At 39.9% G+C, this 23,493-nt stretch overlaps 1 long non-coding RNA gene across 1 annotated transcript in view; it reads left to right on the plus strand.

Moving 5' to 3' along the window:
* The first annotated feature begins 7,181 nt into the window (after positions 1-7,181).
* Positions 7,182-23,493, plus strand: part of LOC148161728 (uncharacterized) — a 28,788-nt gene continuing 12,476 nt past the window's right edge. The window contains exons 1-2 of the long non-coding RNA XR_015767386.1: positions 7,182-7,247; positions 16,778-16,872. This is a non-coding gene — a long non-coding RNA (uncharacterized LOC148161728). The remainder of the gene's footprint in view (positions 7,248-16,777; positions 16,873-23,493) is intronic.

The raw sequence follows: 23,493 nt of genomic DNA on the forward strand, positions 1-23,493 counted from the left end.
GCAGACTTAAAGCTTGGAACTTTTAAAAATCAGCTGTCTCAGCTCTGAGAGAGCACAGAAGGTGATAGGAAACTGAGATCTGTCCTTAAAGAGAAAGCAGAGCAAACAGTCTGGAGAAGCTTGGGTGAAGCAGGTTGAAAGGTGCTTGAGGACTAAACAAGGGAGACATAGTTCCTGAACTCAGAGTTTGCTAAGGGACTTGTCCAGGAACAAAGGAGCTGGCAGGTGCCATTTCCCTCTACGGCCCCTCATTGTAAACAGACACCTACCTGCAAGACCAAGCACAATCTAGCAATCACTAACTTGCATAAACCATGGCCCATCCCCACACCTACCACACCTGCTTCAGTCCCAGTGCTGTGGATACCCTCCCTGATAAGACCCACACAATCCTTGAGAACAATATGTCTCCCCATCACCTACACAACACGCATGCGTCTTGTTAAAACAGCACACCCCCTGTGTTGTGCACAATGACACAGTCCAGATCCAGTCTCTGTTGTTGCTATGCATTACCTTCAGAGGAGAACCAGCATCACCACGTTAAAAATGTATGTACTGCCCAGTATTTTCAAGAACAAGCAATATATCTGACCTTCCTAACAGAGAGATATTCTCTGAGAAGTAGGCCAAATGAGCAGACAGAGGACTATGTCCTAAACGAAAGAAGAGGACAAAGCCACAGCAAGAGACCTAAACAAAATGGATATAAGGAACATGCCTGAGAGAAAATTTAAGATAACAATTATAAAGATACTCACTGGGGAAATGAATAGAGGGAGGACATCAGAAGGGGGAACATCATTGAGACTCTTAACAAAGAGATATGAAAGAAATAATCAGAGATGTGGAACACAATAAATGTAATTAAGAATATACTAGATAGAATAATTAGCAGGATGGACGAAGCAGAGGAACAAATTAATGAACTAGAAGACAGTAATGGAAAGTAATCAAGCGGAAAAAATGAGAGGAAAAAGAAGTATGCAAAAATGAGAAGAGACTTAGGGAATTCAGTGACTCCATCCAGTGTAACAACACCCACATTAGAGGGATCCCAGAAGGTGAAAAGGGGGAAAAGGGGACAGAAAATCTATTTGACCAAAGAAGAGCTGAAAACTTAACCTAATCTGGTGAAGGAAACCTATACAAATCCATAAGGCATAGAGATCCCCTCCCACAAAATCAACCGAAGGAGGTCGACATGAAGACACATAGTAATCCAAATGGGAAAAGGTAGTGATAAAGAAGAAACATTTAAAGCAGCAAGATAAAAGAAGACAGTTAACATGCAAGGGAAAGCCCATAAAGCTATCAGCTGAGTTTTCAGCAGAAACTATGCAGGACAGAAGAAAGTGGCGTTAAATATTCAAAGTGCTGAATGAGAAAAACCTGCAGCAAGGAATAATTTATCCAGCAAGCCTATCCTTCAGAAAAGAAGGGGAGAAAAAGAGTTTCTTAGCCACACAAACTACAAGAGTTCATGACCACTAAATTAACTACAAAAAATATTGAAGGGGACACTATGAGTGGAAAAAAATCGTAAGTGAGAGTAGGACAATAATGAATCAAGGAAGCAGTAAAATTAAGTATTTCTGTAAAAATCAGTTAAGGGATTCACAAAATAAAAGTATGTAAAATATGAAAACATATACCCTAACACATGAGGAGGAGTCAACAGTGGGGTTGAACTTAAACAGCATTCAACTTAATATAGACTGAAAAGGCTATATATAATCCAGGGGGTCACCACAAACCCAAAGCACTAATACACATGCAAAAGATAAAGGGAAAGAAATCCAAGAATATCATTAAAGAAAACGAGCAAACCATGAGAGAGAGAGCAAGAGAAGAAAGGATCAGAGAAAACCTACACAAAAAACTCTGAAACAAGTAACAAAACATCAATAAATACATGTCTAATGATAATCAGTTTGAATGTAAATGGACGAAATGCTCCAAGCAAAAGAGCATGACAGAGTTTGTATATATGTATAAAAGATTTCACACCTAAAGACACCTGCAGATGGAAATTAAGAGATGGAGAAACATTAATCATGCAAGTGGATGTCAAAAGAAGTCAGAGTAGCAATCCTTATATCAGACCAAATAGAGTTTTTTAAAATTGAAATTGAATTAGCCAACATAGAGTACACCAGTAGTTTCAAATGTAGCGTTCCACAATTCATCAGTTGTGTATAACACCCAGTGTTCATCACATCCCATGCATTCCTTAATGCCCATCACACAGTTACCCCATCTCCCCAGCCACCTTTCCTCCAGCAACCCTCAGTTGGTTTCCAATAGTTAGGAACCTGTCATGGATTTTCTTCCTCTCTGGTTTCTTCGCATTCATTTTCCCTCCCTTCCCCTATGATCCTCTGTGCTGTTCCTTCTATTCCACCTATGAGTAAAACCATATAATAATTGTTTTTCTCTGACTGACTTATTTTGCTCAGCATAATACCCTCCAGTGCCATCCACATCGATATGCTAAATATTGATCCTTTCTGATGGCTGAGTCATATTCCATTGTATATGTATATACCATGTTTTCTTTATCCATTTATCTGTCGGTGGATGTCTTGGTTCCTTCCACGGTTTGGCTATTGTGGACAATGTTGCTCTAAACATTCGGGGTGCCGTTGCCCCTTCAGATCACTACATTTGTAGCTTTGGGGTAAATAAAATTGCTGGGTTGTAAGGGAGCTCTGTTTTAAGTTCTTGAGGAACCTCCATATTGTTTTCCAAAGTGGCTGTACCAGTTTTCATTCCCACTTAGAAGTGTAAGAGAGTTCCCCTTTCTCCTCACCAACATTTGTTATTTCTTCGCTTGTGAATTTTGGCAATTCTGACTGGTGTGAAGTGGTATCTCATTGTCATTTGGATTTCTTTTTCCCCATGCCAAGTGATGTTGAGCAGTTTGTCCTATGTCTGTTGGCCATTTGTGTGTCTTCTTTGCAGAAATATCTGTTCATATCTTCTGCCCATTTCTTGACTCACTTATTTGTTTTTTGGATGTTGAGTTTGGGTGTTGAAAGGTAGTAAAGCGTACGGGACATTCATGATGCTTCCACAACCACTTTTGGAAATGCTTCTCTCTCAAGGATACCTGAATATGTTAGTGGAGAGTTGCCGTATACGCAGACTTGCTTTTCCCAGGTGAGTGCATGGCACATTCCTTATTCCCTCACGCGCGCGCGCGCGCACACACACACACACACACACACACACACACACACACACACACAGAGTTGAACATGTTTCTGTCTCGTCAGGAAAGAAGGTGTTCGTTGAGAGACGGTTTCTCGCCGATGCTTTTGGGTTCTTGCTTTTATTTCCCCCCGGAGAGTGAAGTGTAGGCGCTTTTTCCGTAGGCTTCCGTACACACCCTTGAGAAGCCTTCCGTCAGCCAGAAACAAGCCGTGAGTTGAAAGAGGCGTTCCACGCAGACCTCCTTCTCAGAGCGAAGCCTGTCACACTTTTCCTTGTGAAGTAAACTAGAGAGATACAAATACTTTATCAATGATTGCTTTAACAAAAAAGGACTAAATAACTCAATCAGAAAACATAGAGTGTAAAGAGGAAGCAAGACCCATCTCTCTGCTGCCTACCAGAGAATCACTTCAGACCTAAAAATAAAAGCAGATTGGAAGTAATGGGAAACAAAACCATTTATCATGCAAATGGAAGTGAAAAGAAAGTTGGAGTCGTAATATTTTTATGAGACAAAATAAACTGAATTGTGGGGAAGATGGCAGAGTAGAAGGACCCTAAACTCACCTCCTCCCACAGATACAACTAGATCACACTCACACCAGAGTCACCCAGAAATGGACCTTCAATTTCCCAACAAAACTCTACAACTAAATGGAGAGAGGAAATCACATCAAAGATGGTAGGAAGGACAAGGACTCTGTAGGAATCTAAACCCCATATTTCTGACCACCAGAGGGAGGGAACCACAGTCACAGAGGGGCCAGAAACAAACTACTACACCGGGGAGCCTCTAAAGCGTAGAGACATCCTCATAGCTTATGGCTTTGAAAATCAGAAGGGATGAAATTTGTGAGTGTCTACAACCAGCAGACTTAAAGCTTGGAACTTTTAAAAATCAGCTGTCTCAGCTCTGAGAGAGCACAGAAGGTGATAGGAAACTGAGATCTGTCCTTAAAGAGAAAGCAGAGCAAACAGTCTGGAGAAGCTTGGGTGAAGCAGGTTGAAAGGTGCTTGAGGACTAAACAAGGGAGACATAGTTCCTGAACTCAGAGTTTGCTAAGGGACTTGTCCAGGAACAAAGGAGCTGGCAGGTGCCATTTCCCTCTACGGCCCCTCATTGTAAACAGACACCTACCTGCAAGACCAAGCACAATCTAGCAATCACTAACTTGCATAAACCATGGCCCATCCCCACACCTACCACACCTGCTTCAGTCCCAGTGCTGTGGATACCCTCCCTGATAAGACCCACACAATCCTTGAGAACAATATGTCTCCCCATCACCTACACAACACGCATGCGTCTTGTTAAAACAGCACACCCCCTGTGTTGTGCACAATGACACAGTCCAGATCCAGTCTCTGTTGTTGCTATGCATTACCTTCAGAGGAGAACCAGCATCACCACGTTAAAAATGTATGTACTGCCCAGTATTTTCAAGAACAAGCAATATATCTGACCTTCCTAACAGAGAGATATTCTCTGAGAAGTAGGCCAAATGAGCAGACAGAGGACTATGTCCTAAACGAAAGAAGAGGACAAAGCCACAGCAAGAGACCTAAACAAAATGGATATAAGGAACATGCCTGAGAGAAAATTTAAGATAACAATTATAAAGATACTCACTGGGGAAATGAATAGAGGGAGGACATCAGAAGGGGGAACATCATTGAGACTCTTAACAAAGAGATATGAAAGAAATAATCAGAGATGTGGAACACAATAAATGTAATTAAGAATATACTAGATAGAATAATTAGCAGGATGGACGAAGCAGAGGAACAAATTAATGAACTAGAAGACAGTAATGGAAAGTAATCAAGCGGAAAAAATGAGAGGAAAAAGAAGTATGCAAAAATGAGAAGAGACTTAGGGAATTCAGTGACTCCATCCAGTGTAACAACACCCACATTAGAGGGATCCCAGAAGGTGAAAAGGGGGAAAAGGGGACAGAAAATCTATTTGACCAAAGAAGAGCTGAAAACTTAACCTAATCTGGTGAAGGAAACCTATACAAATCCATAAGGCATAGAGATCCCCTCCCACAAAATCAACCGAAGGAGGTCGACATGAAGACACATAGTAATCCAAATGGGAAAAGGTAGTGATAAAGAAGAAACATTTAAAGCAGCAAGATAAAAGAAGACAGTTAACATGCAAGGGAAAGCCCATAAAGCTATCAGCTGAGTTTTCAGCAGAAACTATGCAGGACAGAAGAAAGTGGCGTTAAATATTCAAAGTGCTGAATGAGAAAAACCTGCAGCAAGGAATAATTTATCCAGCAAGCCTATCCTTCAGAAAAGAAGGGGAGAAAAAGAGTTTCTTAGCCACACAAACTACAAGAGTTCATGACCACTAAATTAACTACAAAAAATATTGAAGGGGACACTATGAGTGGAAAAAAATCGTAAGTGAGAGTAGGACAATAATGAATCAAGGAAGCAGTAAAATTAAGTATTTCTGTAAAAATCAGTTAAGGGATTCACAAAATAAAAGTATGTAAAATATGAAAACATATACCCTAACACATGAGGAGGAGTCAACAGTGGGGTTGAACTTAAACAGCATTCAACTTAATATAGACTGAAAAGGCTATATATAATCCAGGGGGTCACCACAAACCCAAAGCACTAATACACATGCAAAAGATAAAGGGAAAGAAATCCAAGAATATCATTAAAGAAAACGAGCAAACCATGAGAGAGAGAGCAAGAGAAGAAAGGATCAGAGAAAACCTACACAAAAAACTCTGAAACAAGTAACAAAACATCAATAAATACATGTCTAATGATAATCAGTTTGAATGTAAATGGACGAAATGCTCCAAGCAAAAGAGCATGACAGAGTTTGTATATATGTATAAAAGATTTCACACCTAAAGACACCTGCAGATGGAAATTAAGAGATGGAGAAACATTAATCATGCAAGTGGATGTCAAAAGAAGTCAGAGTAGCAATCCTTATATCAGACCAAATAGAGTTTTTTAAAATTGAAATTGAATTAGCCAACATAGAGTACACCAGTAGTTTCAAATGTAGCGTTCCACAATTCATCAGTTGTGTATAACACCCAGTGTTCATCACATCCCATGCATTCCTTAATGCCCATCACACAGTTACCCCATCTCCCCAGCCACCTTTCCTCCAGCAACCCTCAGTTGGTTTCCAATAGTTAGGAACCTGTCATGGATTTTCTTCCTCTCTGGTTTCTTCGCATTCATTTTCCCTCCCTTCCCCTATGATCCTCTGTGCTGTTCCTTCTATTCCACCTATGAGTAAAACCATATAATAATTGTTTTTCTCTGACTGACTTATTTTGCTCAGCATAATACCCTCCAGTGCCATCCACATCGATATGCTAAATATTGATCCTTTCTGATGGCTGAGTCATATTCCATTGTATATGTATATACCATGTTTTCTTTATCCATTTATCTGTCGGTGGATGTCTTGGTTCCTTCCACGGTTTGGCTATTGTGGACAATGTTGCTCTAAACATTCGGGGTGCCGTTGCCCCTTCAGATCACTACATTTGTAGCTTTGGGGTAAATAAAATTGCTGGGTTGTAAGGGAGCTCTGTTTTAAGTTCTTGAGGAACCTCCATATTGTTTTCCAAAGTGGCTGTACCAGTTTTCATTCCCACTTAGAAGTGTAAGAGAGTTCCCCTTTCTCCTCACCAACATTTGTTATTTCTTCGCTTGTGAATTTTGGCAATTCTGACTGGTGTGAAGTGGTATCTCATTGTCATTTGGATTTCTTTTTCCCCATGCCAAGTGATGTTGAGCAGTTTGTCCTATGTCTGTTGGCCATTTGTGTGTCTTCTTTGCAGAAATATCTGTTCATATCTTCTGCCCATTTCTTGACTCACTTATTTGTTTTTTGGATGTTGAGTTTGGGTGTTGAAAGGTAGTAAAGCGTACGGGACATTCATGATGCTTCCACAACCACTTTTGGAAATGCTTCTCTCTCAAGGATACCTGAATATGTTAGTGGAGAGTTGCCGTATACGCAGACTTGCTTTTCCCAGGTGAGTGCATGGCACATTCCTTATTCCCTCACGCGCGCGCGCGCGCACACACACACACACACACACACACACACACACACACACACACAGAGTTGAACATGTTTCTGTCTCGTCAGGAAAGAAGGTGTTCGTTGAGAGACGGTTTCTCGCCGATGCTTTTGGGTTCTTGCTTTTATTTCCCCCCGGAGAGTGAAGTGTAGGCGCTTTTTCCGTAGGCTTCCGTACACACCCTTGAGAAGCCTTCCGTCAGCCAGAAACAAGCCGTGAGTTGAAAGAGGCGTTCCACGCAGACCTCCTTCTCAGAGCGAAGCCTGTCACACTTTTCCTTGTGAAGTAAACTAGAGAGATACAAATACTTTATCAATGATTGCTTTAACAAAAAAGGACTAAATAACTCAATCAGAAAACATAGAGTGTAAAGAGGAAGCAAGACCCATCTCTCTGCTGCCTACCAGAGAATCACTTCAGACCTAAAAATAAAAGCAGATTGGAAGTAATGGGAAACAAAACCATTTATCATGCAAATGGAAGTGAAAAGAAAGTTGGAGTCGTAATATTTTTATGAGACAAAATAAACTGAATTGTGGGGAAGATGGCAGAGTAGAAGGACCCTAAACTCACCTCCTCCCACAGATACAACTAGATCACACTCACACCAGAGTCACCCAGAAATGGACCTTCAATTTCCCAACAAAACTCTACAACTAAATGGAGAGAGGAAATCACATCAAAGATGGTAGGAAGGACAAGGACTCTGTAGGAATCTAAACCCCATATTTCTGACCACCAGAGGGAGGGAACCACAGTCACAGAGGGGCCAGAAACAAACTACTACACCGGGGAGCCTCTAAAGCGTAGAGACATCCTCATAGCTTATGGCTTTGAAAATCAGAAGGGATGAAATTTGTGAGTGTCTACAACCAGCAGACTTAAAGCTTGGAACTTTTAAAAATCAGCTGTCTCAGCTCTGAGAGAGCACAGAAGGTGATAGGAAACTGAGATCTGTCCTTAAAGAGAAAGCAGAGCAAACAGTCTGGAGAAGCTTGGGTGAAGCAGGTTGAAAGGTGCTTGAGGACTAAACAAGGGAGACATAGTTCCTGAACTCAGAGTTTGCTAAGGGACTTGTCCAGGAACAAAGGAGCTGGCAGGTGCCATTTCCCTCTACGGCCCCTCATTGTAAACAGACACCTACCTGCAAGACCAAGCACAATCTAGCAATCACTAACTTGCATAAACCATGGCCCATCCCCAAACCTACCACACCTGCTTCAGTCCCAGTGCTGTGGATACCCTCCCTGATAAGACCCACACAATCCTTGAGAACAATATGTCTCCCCATCACCTACACAACACGCATGCGTCTTGTTAAAACAGCACACCCCATGTGTTGTGCACAATGACACAGTCCAGATCCAGTCTCTGTTGTTGCTATGCATTACCTTCAGAGGAGAACCAGCATCACCACGTTAAAAATGTATGTACTGCCCAGTATTTTCAAGAACAAGCAATATATCTGACCTTCCTAACAGAGAGATATTCTCTGAGAAGTAGGCCAAATGAGCAGACAGAGGACTATGTCCTAAACGAAAGAAGAGGACAAAGCCACAGCAAGAGACCTAAACAAAATGGATATAAGGAACATGCCTGAGAGAAAATTTAAGATAACAATTATAAAGATACTCACTGGGGAAATGAATAGAGGGAGGACATCAGAAGGGGGAACATCATTGAGACTCTTAACAAAGAGATATGAAAGAAATAATCAGAGATGTGGAACACAATAAATGTAATTAAGAATATACTAGATAGAATAATTAGCAGGATGGACGAAGCAGAGGAACAAATTAATGAACTAGAAGACAGTAATGGAAAGTAATCAAGCGGAAAAAATGAGAGGAAAAAGAAGTATGCAAAAATGAGAAGAGACTTAGGGAATTCAGTGACTCCATCCAGTGTAACAACACCCACATTAGAGGGATCCCAGAAGGTGAAAAGGGGGAAAAGGGGACAGAAAATCTATTTGACCAAAGAAGAGCTGAAAACTTAACCTAATCTGGTGAAGGAAACCTATACAAATCCATCAGGCATAGAGATCCCCTCCCACAAAATCAACCGAAGGAGGTCGACATGAAGACACATAGTAATCCAAATGGGAAAAGGTAGTGATAAAGAAGAAACATTTAAAGCAGCAAGATAAAAGAAGACAGTTAACATGCAAGGGAAAGCCCATAAAGCTATCAGCTGAGTTTTCAGCAGAAACTATGCAGGACAGAAGAAAGTGGCGTTAAATATTCAAAGTGCTGAATGAGAAAAACCTGCAGCAAGGAATAATTTATCCAGCAAGCCTATCCTTCAGAAAAGAAGGGGAGAAAAAGAGTTTCTTAGCCACACAAACTACAAGAGTTCATGACCACTAAATTAACTACAAACAATATTGAAGGGGACACTATGAGTGGAAAAAAATCGTAAGTGAGAGTAGGACAATAATGAATCAAGGAAGCAGTAAAAATAAGTATTTCTGTAAAAATCAGTTAAGGGATTCACAAAATAAAAGTATGTAAAATATGAAAACATATACCCTAACACATGAGGAGGAGTCAACAGTGGGTTTGAACTTAAACAGCATTCAACTTAATATAGACTGAAAAGGCTATATATAATCCAGGGGGTCACCAGAAACCCAAAGCACTAATACACATGCAAAAGATAAAGGGAAAGAAATCCAAGAATATCATTAAAGAAAACGAGCAAACCATGAGAGAGAGAGCAAGAGAAGAAAGGATCAGAGAAAAACTACACAAAAAACTCTGAAACAAGTAACAAAACATCAATAAATACATGTCTAATGATAATTAGTTTGAATGTAAATGGACGAAATGCTCCAAGCAAAAGAGCATGACAGAGTTTGTATATATGTATAAAAGATTTCACACCTAAAGACACCTGCAGATGGAAATTAAGAGATGGAGAAACATTAATCATGCAAGTGGATGTCAAAAGAAGTCAGAGTAGCAATCCTTATATCAGACCAAATAGAGTTTTTTAAAATTGAAATTGAATTAGCCAACATAGAGTACACCAGTAGTTTCAAATGTAGCGTTCCACAATTCATCAGTTGTGTATAACACCCAGTGTTCATCACATCCCATGCATTCCTTAATGCCCATCACACAGTTACCCCATCTCCCCAGCCACCTTTCCTCCAGCAACCCTCAGTTGGTTTCCAATAGTTAGGAACCTGTCATGGATTTTCTTCCTCTCTGGTTTCTTCGCATTCATTTTCCCTCCCTTCCCCTATGATCCTCTGTGCTGTTCCTTCTATTCCACCTATGAGTAAAACCATATAATAATTGTTTTTCTCTGACTGACTTATTTTGCTCAGCATAATACCCTCCAGGGCCATCCACATCGATATGCTAAATATTGATCCTTTCTGATGGCTGAGTCATATTCCATTGTATATGTATATACCATGTTTTCTTTATCCATTTATCTGTCGATGGATGTCTTGGTTCCTTCCACGGTTTGGCTATTGTGGACAATGTTGCTCTAAACATTCGGGGTGCCGTTGCCCCTTCAGATCACTACATTTGTAGCTTTGGGGTAAATAAAATTGCTGGGTTGTAAGGGAGCTCTGTTTTAAGTTCTTGAGGAACCTCCATATTGTTTTCCAAAGTGGCTGTACCAGTTTTCATTCCCACTTAGAAGTGTAAGAGAGTTCCCCTTTCTCCTCACCAACATTTGTTATTTCTTCGCTTGTTAATTTTTGCAATTCTGACTGGTGTGAAGTGGTATCTCATTGTCATTTGGATTTCTTTTTCCCCATGCCAAGTGCTGTTGAGCAGTTTGTCATATGTCTGTTGGCCATTTGTGTGTCTTCTTTGGAGAAATATCTGTTCATATCTTCTGCCCATTTCTTGACTCGGTTATTTGTATTTTGGGTGTTGAGTTTGGGTGTTGAACGGTAGTAAAGCGTACGGCACTTTCATGATGCTTCCACACCCACTTTTGAAATGCTTCTCTCTCCAGGATACCGGAAGATGTTAGTGGAGAGTTGCCGTATACGCAGACTTACTTTTCCCAGGTGAGGGCATGGCACATTCCTTATTCAATCATGCGCGCGCGCGCACACACACACACACCCACCCACACACACACACACACACAGAGTTGAACATGTTTCTGTCTCGTCAGGAAAGGAAGTGTTCGTTGAGAGACGGTTTCTCGCCAATGCTTTTGGGTGCTTGCCCTTTTCCCCCCGGAGAGTGAAGTGTATGCGCTTTTTGCCTAGGCTTCCGTACACACCCTTGAGAAGCCTTCCGTCAGCCAGAAACAAGCCGTGAGTTGAAAGAGGCGTTCCACACAGACCTCCTTCTCAGAGCGAAGCCTGTCACACTTTTCCTTGGGCCTCCACACGCACTTTAGAAAAACTTCCTCCGGGAAGCTGTGAGTTGAAGGACGGGTTTCCTACAGCGGTTTTCCGTGGGGGTAAGGATATATGGCACTTGGCCTTAGGCTTCCACGCACACATTGGAAACGGCTTCTCTCTTCGTGAAACAAGATGTGCGCTGAACGTTGCGTTCTGCGCAGGCTTGCTTTTCACACATCAGCCCATGGTACTTTCCCTAGGCTTCCACACGCGCAGTGAGTATCCCTTCCCTAAACCTGAAGCAAGACGCGGGGGAAAGCTGCCTTCTACACCACCTTCTTTTCCGAGTTTCCTATACAACCCTTGCGTTGTGCTTCCACAACCCCTTTTGAGACTGCTTCGATATATCCTCAGGAGAGGGGTTCGCTTGAAAGACGGTCTCCCTCCGTCATGCTTTCTCGGAGTTAAGTATAGGGCACTCTCCTTATGCCTGCACACGTCCACTTGCAATCTCGACTGACTTCATGACCCCGTCCATATGCTAGGCTGAAAGTCCCATTGCGCGCGGCCTTGTTTCTAAGAGAGGAGGACAGGGCACTGTACGTTCCTTGTGCTTCCACCACGACTATATAAATGGCTCCCGTCTCCAAGGCAAAGGATGTCAGGTGCAAGACGGCTTCGCAAAAGCGAGGTTGCCTCTTAGAGGGCGGTCTACGGCGCTCTCCTGACGCTTCCACGCCTACATATGCACATGCTTCTGGGCTCACGAAAGAAGACGTCCGTTGAAAGCTGCCTTGTTCCCCGACTCGTTTCTCGGAGTTAGGTCCAGGGAACGGTCCCTGTGCGATCACACGCAGCCTTGAGATGGCTCAGCTCTTTTCGATCGTCAGGGAGGACGTTTCTCGGAGTTAAGTCCAGGGAAAGGTAGTAAAGCGTACGGCACTTTCATGATGCTTCCACACCCACTTTTGGAAATGCTTCTCTCTCCAGGATACCTGAAGATGCTAGTGGCGAGTCGCCGTATACGCAGACTTGCTTTTCCCAGGTCAGTACATGGCACTCTCCTTATTCACTGACGCACGCGCGCGCGCCCGTGCCCTCACACACACACACACACACACAGAATTGAACATGTTTCTGTCTCGCCAGGAAAGAAGGTGATCGTTGAGAGACGGTTTCTCGCCGATGCTTTAGGGTTCTTGCTTTTTTTCCCCCCGGAGAGTGAAGTGTATGCGCTTTTTGCCTAGGCTTCCATACACACCCTTCAGAAGCCTTCCGTCAGCCAGAAACAAGCCGTGAGTTGAAAGAGGCGTTCCACGTAGACCTCCTTCTCTGAGCGAAGCCTGTCACACTTTTCCTTGTGAAGTAAACTAGAGAGATACAAATACTTTATCAATGAGTGCTTTAACAAAAAAGGACTAAATATCCCAATCACAAAACATAGACGGTAAAGAGGAAGCAAGACCCATCTTTATGCTGCCTACCAGAGAATCACTTCAGACCTAAAAATAAAAGCAGATTGGAAGTAATGGGACACAAAACCATTTATCATGCAAATGGAAGTGAAAAGAAAGTTGGAGTCGTAATATTTTTATGAGACAAAATAAACTGAATTGTGGGGAAGATGGCAGAGTAGAAGGACCCTAAACTCACCTCATCCCACAGATACAACTAGGTAACACTCACACCAGAGTCACCCAGAAATGGACCTTCAGATTTCCCAACAAAACTATACAACTAAATGGAGAGAGAGAATCACATCAAAATGGTAGGAAGGTCAAGGACTCTGTAGGAATCTAAACCCCATATTTCTGACCTCCAGAAGGAGGGAACCACAGTCACAGAGGGGCCAGAAACAAACTACTACACCGGGGAGCCTCTAAAGCGTAGAGACATCCTCATAGCTTATAGCTTTGAAAATCAGAAGGGATGACATTTGTGAGCGTATACAACCAGCAGACTTAAAGCTTGGAACTTTTAAAAATCAGCTGTCTCAGCTTTGAGAGAGCACAGAAGGTGATCGGAAGCTGAGATCTGTCCTTAAAGAGAAAGCACAGCAAACAGTCTGGAGAAGCTTGGGTGAAGCAGGTTGAAAGGTGCTTGAGGACTAAACAAGGGAGACATAGTTCCTGAACTCAGAGTTTGCTAAGGGACTTGTCCAGGAACAAAGGAGCTGGCAGGTGCCATTTCCCTCTACGGCCCCTCATTGTAAACAGACACCTACCTGCAAGACCAGGCACAATCTAGCAATCACTAACTTGCATAAACCATGGCCCATCCCCACACCTACCACACCTGCTTCAGTCCCAGTGCTGTGGATACCCTCCCTGATAAGACCCACACAATCCTTGACAACAATATGTCTCCCCATCACCCACAGAACACGCATGCATCTTGTTAAAACAGCACACCCCATGTGTTGTGCACAATGACACAGTCCAGATCCAGTCTCTGTTGTTGCTATGCATTACCTTCAGAGGAGAACCAGCATCACCAAGTTAAAAATGTATGTTCTGCCCCGTATTTTCAAGAACAAGCAATATATCTGACCTTCCTAACAGAGAGATATTCTCTGAGAAGTAGGCCAAATGAGCAGACAGAGGACTATGTCCTAAACGAAAGAAGAGGACAAAGCCCCAGCAAGAGACCTAAACAAAATGGATATAAGGAACATGCCTGACAGAAAATTTAAGATAACAATTATAAAGATACTCACTGGGGAAATGAAAAGAGGGAGGACATCAGAAGGGGGAACATCATTGAGACTCTTAACAAAGAGATATGAAAGAAATAATCAGAGATGTGGAACACAAGAAATGTAATTAAGAATATACTAGATAGAATAATTAGCAGGATGGACGAAGCAGAGGAACAAATTAATGAACTAGAAGACAGTACTGGAAAGTAATCAACTGGAAAAAATGAGAGGAAAAAGTACACAAAAATGAGAAGAGACATAGGGAATTCAGTGACTCCATCCAGTATAACACCACCCACATTAGAGGGATCCCAGAAGGTGAAAAGTGGGAAAAGGGGGCAGAAAATCTATTTGACCAAAGAAGAGCTGAAAACTTAACCTAATCTGGTGAAGGAAACCTATACAAATCCATAAGGCATAGATATCCCCTCCCACAAAATCAACCGAAGGAGGTCCACATCAAGACACATAGTAATCCAAATGGGAAAAGGTAGTGATAAAGAAAAAACATTTAAAGCAGCAAGATAAAAGAAGACAGTTACCATGCAAGGGAAAGCCCATAAAGGTATCAGCTGAGTTTTCAGCAGAAACTATGCAGGACAGAAGAAAGTGGCGTTAAATATTCAAAGTGCTGAATGAGAAAAATCTGCAGGAAGGAATAATTTATCCAGCAAGCCTATCCTTCAGAAAAGAAGGGGAAAAAAAGAGTTTCTTAGCCACACAAACTAAAAGAGTTCATGACCACTAAATTAACTACAAAAAATATTGAAGGGGACACTATGAGTGGAAAAAAATCGTAAGTGAGAGTAGGACAATAATGAATCAAGGAAGCAGTAAAAATAAGTATTTCTGTAAAAATCAGTTAAGGGATTCACAAAATAAAAGTATGTAAAATATGAAAACATATACCCTAACACATGAGGAGGAGTCAACAGTGGGTTTGAACTTAAACAGCATTCAACTTAATATAGACTGAAAAGGCTATATATAATCCAGGGGGTCACCACAAACCGAAAGCACTAATACACATGCAAAAGATAAAGGGAAAGAAATCCAAGAATATCATTAAAGAAAACGAGCAAACCATGAGAGAGAGAGCAAGAGAAGAAAGGATCAGAGAAAAACTACACAAAAAACTATGAAACAAGTAACAAAACATCAATAAATACATGTCTAATGATAATTAGTTTGAATGTAAATGGACTGAATGCTCCAAGGAAAAGAGCATGACAGAGTGTGTATATATATATAAAAGATTTCACACCTAAAGACACCTGCAGATGAAATTAAGAGATGGAGAAACATTAATCATGCAAGTGGATGTCAAAAGAAGTCAGAGTAGCAATCCTTATATCATACAAAATAGACTTTTTAAAAATTTAAATTGAATTAGCCAACATAGAGTACACCAGTAGTTTCAAATGTAGCGTTCCACAATTCATCAGTTGTGTATAACACCCAGTGTTCATCACATCCCATGCATTCCTTAATGCCCATCACACAGTTACCCCATCTCCCCAGCCACCTTTCCTCCAGCAACCCTTAGTTGGTTTCCAATAGTTACGAACCTGTCATGGATTTTCTTCCTCTCTGGTTTCTTCGCATTCATTTTCCCTCCCTTCCCCTATGATCCTCTGTGCTGTTCCTTCTATTCCACATATGAGTAAAACCATATAATAATTGTTTTTCTCTGACTGACTTATTTTGCTCAGCATAATACCCTCCAGTGCCATCCACATCGATATGCTATATATTGATCCTTTCTGATGGCTGAGTCATATTCCATTGTATATGTATATACCATGTTTTCTTTATCCATTTATCTGTCGATGGATGTCTTGGTTCCTTCCACAGTTTGGCTATGGTGGACATTGTTGCTATAAACATTCGGGGTGCAGTTGCCCCTTCTGATCACTACATTTGTACCTTTGTGGTAAATAAAATTGCTGGGTTGTAAGGTAGCTCTGTTTTAACTTCTTGAGGAACCTCCATATTGTTTTCCAAAGTGGCTGTACCAGTTTTCATTCCCACTTAGAAGTGTAAGAGAGTTCCCCTTTCTCCTCACCAACATTTGTTATTTCCTCTCTTGTTAATTTTTGCAATTCTGACTGGTGTGAAGTGGTATCTCATTGTCATTTGGATTTGTATTTCCCCAATGCCAAGTGATGTTGAGCAGTTTGTCATATGTCTGTTGGCCATTTGTGTGTCTTCTTTGGAGAAATATCTGTTCATGTCTTCTGCCCATTTCTTGACTCGGTTATTTGTTTTTTGGGTGTTGAGTTTGATAAGTTTTTCATAGATCTTGGATATTAGCCCTTTATCTAATAAGACATTTGCAAATATCTTCTCCCATTCTGTCAGTTGTCTTTTGGTTTTGTTGACTATTTCCTTGGTTGTGAAAAAGCTTCTTATCTTGATGAGGTCCCAATAGTCAATTTTGCTTTTGTTTCCCTTGTCTTTGAGGTTGTGTCTACCAAAAAATTGCTGTGGTTGAGGTCAAAAAGGTTGCTGCTGGTGTTCTCCTCAAGGATTTTGATGGATTCCTGTCTCACATTCAGGTATTTCATTCATTTTGAGTCTATTTTTGTGCATGGTGTAAGGAAATGGTCCAGTTTCATTCTTTTGCATGTGGCTGTCCAATTTTCCCAACATCATTTGTTGAAGAGACTGTCCCTTTTCCATTGGATATTCTTTCCTGCTTTGTCAAAGATTAGTTGACCATAGAGTGGAGGGTCCATTTCTGGGCTCTCTATTTTGTTTCTTTTATCTATGTGTCTGTTTTTGTGCCAGTACCATGCTGTCTTGATGATCACAGCTTTGTAATATAGCTTGAAGTCAGACATCGTGATACCCCCAGCTTTGGTTTTCCTTTCTTTTGTTGTGAATTCTTCCTTGTAGTCATTTTGCCCAGAGAAGAATAGATGAATGGGAGTACAAAATAAAAAATATCAACCACGACCAAAGCAAAATACACACTAGACAAATCTGAAAAAATCAGAAACCAAAAAACGAAAACAAAGAGCAAAATAAAGGGAGGGGGAGAGAGACTATATTCTCACAGGTGGACAAAACAGAGTACAGTGAAAGGAAGCCATCAATGAAGAATATATCTATAAAATGTAAATGTAAAATGAAAATTAAAAAAATACTTAAAAATAAAGAGTATATAAAATAAGAAACTAGTTGAAATGAGATTAAAAAAATAAAATTTTAACCTGAAATACTAAATTCTCATGTGAAAAAAACCTCTAATTCTATATACTATTTTCCCCTAGTGTAGGAATATTTTGGCTCTGAGTGATCTATAAACTTGGTATTTGCCTGAGGATCCTGCTGGTCTTCTGGGGGAAGGGCCTGTTGGACTTATACTCAGGTGTCTTTCCCTGGGTGAGGTTGCACCACCCCTTGCCAGGGGGCAGGGCTCAGTTGTAAGCTGCTTCAGGTTGCTCTATGTGGCTTTTGTTCCCTGAAAGCCTTTTGCATTGCTTTAGAGGATAAAAAGAAAAAAAAAAAAGCAAAAAATGGCAGCTCCCTTATCTCCAGCCCCAGAGCTGAAGAATTACAGCCCCCACTCCTCAGTGCATCCTCAGGGAAAGGCACCCAATCCCTTTCGTGTGCGTCAAACTCCCCAGACTCCTGTGGTGCACACCTGCATTAATCTTCCCAGCAGAGGGAGTGGTGTTTCAGGGCAGCCCCGTTGGCTCACTGGGCCCCTGCTCTGGTAGCATTTTCCTGATTGTGCTCACACCTGCGCTGTTCAGCCCAGGGCAAGGAGTTGGATCTCCCAGTGGTTGTCTCTTGCTGGGCCTCTGCTTGGAGAGTGGTTGTGCGATGGTGCCACGGTTCCTGGTTTATGGCAACACCTAGTTGAGGGTCCACTTTGGGGCTCACTATTGTAGCCAGCTTCCCCACTCCAATGCTTGGGAAATCTGCCACACTCAGACACCCCTGTTCTTTCTGTGACCCTGGGGATCCCGAGACCACAGTGTCCCATGTAGTATTCTGCCCGACTTTGCCACCTTAGCACCTTTCAGGCGGGGATGTCCCTCATAAGAGCAAACTTCTAAACGTTCCAATTTTGTGCTTTTTTTTTTGATAGATATCTAGCTGAATTCAAGGGACCAGATAAAATGCTGGTCCCCTACTCTTTTGCTATCTTTCCTCCTCCATCTGTATGTTGCCTTTTAGTTGTTCTGATTATTTCATTTGCTGTGCATAAGCTTTTAATTTTGATGTAGTCCCAATAGTTTATTTTGCTTTTGTTTCCATTGTCTTGGGAGACATATCTAGAAAAATGTTGTTATGACTGATGTTAGAGAAATCACTGTGTGGTCTTCTAGGATTTTCATGGGTTCAGGTCTCACATTTAGTTCCTAATCCATTTGAATTTATTTTGGGGTATGGTTTAAAAAAGTTGTCCAGTTTCATTCTTTTGCATGTTGCTGTCCAGTTTTTCCACCACCATTTCTTGAAGAGATTGTATTTTTTCCATTGCATATTTTTGTTTCCTTTATTGAAAATTAATTGACCATAACATCATGGGGTTATGTCTGGACTTTCTGTTCTGTTCCATTGTTTGTAATATAACCTGAAATCTGGAACTGCGATACCTCCAGCTTTGTTTTTCTTTTTCAAGATTGCTTTGGCTGTTTGGGATCTCTTTTGGTTCCATAACAAATTTTAGGATTGTTTGCTCTAGTTCCATAAAAAATGCTGTTTGATAGGGATTGTATTAAATCTGTAGATTGCTTTAGGTAATATAGACATTTAAACAATATTTGTTCTTCTAATCCACGAGCATGGAATGTCTTTCCATTTCTTTGTATCATCTTTAGTTTCTTTCATCAATGTTTTATAATTTTCAGAGTACAGGACTTTCACATTCTTGGCTAAGTTTATTTCTCAGTATTTTATTCTTTTTGATGCCACTGTAAATGGGATTGCTTTCTTAATTTCTCTTTCTGCTGCTTCATTATTAGTGTATAGTGTATTAGTGTATAATTAGTGTATACAATAGATTTCTGTACATTGATTTTTACCCTGTGGCCTTACACAATTCATTTCATATCTAGTCATTTTTTGGTGGAGTCATTTGGGTTTTCTATATATAGTATCATGTCATCTGCAAATAGCAAAAGTTTTACTTCTTCCTTACCAATTTGGATACCTTTTATTCCTTTTTCTTGTCTCATTGCTGTAGCTAGGTCTTCCAGTACTATATTGAATAAATGTGGTGAGAGTACCTTGTCTTGTTCCTGAGCTTAGGGAGAAAGCAGTTTTTAACCATTAGGTATAATGTTAGCTGTGGGTTTTTCATACATTATGATCTTTATTATGTTGAGGTATATTTCCTCTAAACCTCCTTTGTTGAGGGTTTTTATCACAAATAGATGTTATAATTTGTTAAATGTTTTTTCTGCATCTATTGAGATGATCATAACCAGAAGTCAAAATCTTTTAATAGATATACAGAAAATAAAGAGAAAGGAATCCAAGAGATTCCTTTAGAAAAATCCGTAAAACTATAAGGATAGAGAGCAAAGGAAGAAGAAAAGAAGAGAGAAACACAAAAACAGCCATAAAAAGGTAACAAAATGGCAATAAGTACAATCAATGACTACTTTAAGTGTAAATGAAGTAAATGCTCCAATCAAAAGACATGATGACTGAATGGATAAAAGACAAAACCCATCCATATGCTACCCATAAGAGATTAGCTACCCACTTCAGACCTAAAGACACATGCAGATTAAAAGTAAAGGGATCAAAATCATGGTAATGGAAGGGAAAAAATGGGTTCTAGCAATACTTATATCTGACAAAATAGACTTTAAAACAAAACCTGTAGCAAGAGACAGAAGGACACTACATAGCAATAAAAGGAACAAACAGTAGGATTTAACAATTGTAAATATCTATGTATCCAACATGGGCGCACCTAAATACATGAAGCTATTATTAACAGATGAAGAGGAAGAAATTGACAGTAATACAACAATGTAGGGACTTTAACACTTTAACATGCCAATGAATATGTCATTCAGACAAAAAATCAAGAAGGAAATAATGGCTTTGAATGACACATTTGACCAGATGGATCTAACAGATGTATGCAGAACATTCCATCCCCAAATGGCAGAATACATATTCTTTTTAAGTGCACATGGAATATTTTCCAGAATAGATTACATGTTGGGCAATAAACAAGTCTCAATAAATTAAAAAAGATTTAATTCATATCCTTGGTATGAATTAAAATACATCTTTTCTGACCATAACATTATGAAACTAGAAATCAATCACAAGAAAAAATTAGAAGGAACAAAAATACTTGGAAGCTAAATAACATGCAACTAAACAATGAAGAGGCCAATCAAGAAATCAAAGAGTAAATCCAAAAATATGTGGAGAAAAATGAGTGAAAACACAACAGTCCAAAATCTTTGGGATGCAGCAAAAGCTGATCTAATAGAGGTGTTTATAGCAATATAGGCCTACCTCAAGAAAACAAAGAAAATATCAAATAAAAAAAACAAATGTAAAGCCAAAAGGAGCTAGAAAAAGATGAATAAAGCCCAAAGCCAAAGAAGAAAGAAAATAATAGAGATTAGAGCAGAAATAATTGAATAGAGAATTAAAAAAAAAATCAATGAAACCAGGAACTGCTCCATTGGAAAGATAAACAAAATTTGTAAACCTTTAGGAGACTCATCAAGAACAAAAAGAGGATTCAAATAAATAAAATCAGAAATTGGGGAAGAGAAATAACTGACTCCACAGAAATTACAAAGGACTATAAAAGAATATTATGAAATATTATTTGCAAACAAATTGGATAACCTAGAAGAAATGGATAAATTCCTTGAAACATTTAGCCTTCCAAAACCAAATTCGGAGGAAATAGAAAATTTGAATAGACTGATTACTAGCAATGAAACTGAGTCAGTAGTCAAAAAACTCCCAACAAACAAAAGTCCAGGACCAGTTGGCTTTACAGGTGAATTCTACCAAACATTTAAAGAAGAGTTAATAACGATTTTTCTCCAACTCTTCCAAAAGAAAAAAAAATAGAAGAAAAAAACTTTCAAATCCATTCCATGAGGCCAGCATTATTCTGGTACATAAACGAAACAAAGATACTACTACTACTACTACTACTACTACTACTACTACGAAGAAGAAGAAGAAGAAGAAGAAGAAGAAGAAGAAAGAAAACCACAGGTTAATATCTCTGACACACAGAGATGCAAAAATTCTCAAGAAAATAGCATACCAAATTCAATAACACATGAAGAGGGTCATTCACCAGGATCAAGTGGGATTTTTTTCTAGGAATGCAGGGTTGGTTCAATATTTGCAAATCAATCAATATGTTACATTTCATTAGTAAGAGAAAGGTAAAACAAACAAACAAAAATATACACTACTCTGAAAGATGTGTATGTTTTTTCAAGTTCTGGGAAGTTTAATTCAAATTTCTTATTCTATGGAGTTTGTACTCTTAGTTTCCCCACCCCAGATATAGTATTTTTGGCCTTATTAGCACAATAAGTGTCATTTTTTTCTTCTTTTTAAAATTTAAATTCTATTAGCCAATATTTGGTGCATCATTAGTTTCAGATGTAGAGTTCAGTAATTCATCGGTTGCATACAACAATCAATGCTCATCACACCATGTACTCTCTTTAATGCCCATCACCCAGTCATTCTATGCCTCCATCCACTTGCCCTCCAGCAACCCTCAGTTTGTTTCCTATAGTTAAGAGTCTTTCATGGTTTTTCCCTCTCTCTGATTTCTTCCCATTTAATTTTCCCTTCCTTCCCCTATGATCCTCTGTGCTGTTTCTTAAATTCCACATATGAGTGAAACCATATGATAGTTGTCTTTCTCTGATTGACATATTACATTCAGCATAATACCCTCCAATTCACTTTTAAAACGAGTTATATTTGACATACATTATATTAATTTCAGATGAACAACACAATAATTCAATATTTGTATACATTGAGAAATGATCACCACAATAACTACTTAATATTTGTCACCATATATAGTTACAGATTCTTTTAAAAATTTTATTCTATGATGTTATGTTAGTCATCATACAATACATCACCAGTTTTCAATGCAGTGATCCACGATTCATTGTTTCCATACAGATTTTTTTCTTGAGATGAGAACAATTAAGATTTACTCTTTTTTATTTCAAAGATTTATTTATTTGAGAGAGAGAGCAGGGGAAAGGGGCATAGGAGGAGGGAGAGAGAGTCTCCACCAGACTCTGCTCTAAGTGCAGAGCCTGACATGGGCTCCATCTCCTGACCCTGAGATCATGACCTGAGCTGAAACCAAGAGTCTGATGCTTAACTGACTGCACCACTGAGGCACCCCAAGATTTACTCTCTTAGTAACTTTTAAACATGTAATATGTTTTGTTGACTGTTTCCTTTGCTGTGCAGAAGCTTTTTATCTTGATGAAGTCCCCAAACAAAGAGGCAACCCACGGAATGGGAGAGGATATTTACAAATGACACTATAGATGAAGGTCGGGTATCCAAGATCTATAAAGAACTTCTAAAACTCAGCACCCAAAAAACAAATAATCAAGTCAAGAAATGGGCAGAAGACATACAAATGGCTAGCAGACACATGAATAAATGTTCAACATCATTAGCCATCAGGAAAATTCAAATCAATACCACATTGAGATACCACCTTACAACAGTTAGAATGGCAAAAATTGATAAGTCAGGAACAACAAATGTTGGAGAGGTTGTGGAGAAAGGGGAACCCTCTTACACTGTTCGTGGGAATGCAAGTTGGTACAGCTACTTTGGAAAACAGTATGGAGGTTGCTCAAAAATTAAAAAGTAGAGCTACTCTATGACTCAGCAACTGCAATTTGGGGTATTTACCCCAAAGATACAGATGTAGTGAAAAGAAGGGGCACATGCACCCCAATGTTCATAACAGCAATGTCCACAATAGCCAAACTGTAGAAGGAGCTGAGATGCCCTTCAACAGATGAATGGATAAAAAAGACGTAATACACACACACACACACACACACACACACACACACACACACACACACACACACACTGGAATATTACTCAGCCACCAGAAAGGATGAATACCCATCATTTGCATCAACATGGATGGAACTGGAGGGGGT

The sequence above is a fragment of the Eumetopias jubatus genome, unplaced genomic scaffold (genome assembly GCF_037043125.1).
Source record: "Eumetopias jubatus isolate StellerSeaLion01/CBP00866 unplaced genomic scaffold, mEumJub1_p1.0 scaffold_81, whole genome shotgun sequence".
NCBI lineage: Eukaryota > Metazoa > Chordata > Mammalia > Carnivora > Otariidae > Eumetopias > Eumetopias jubatus.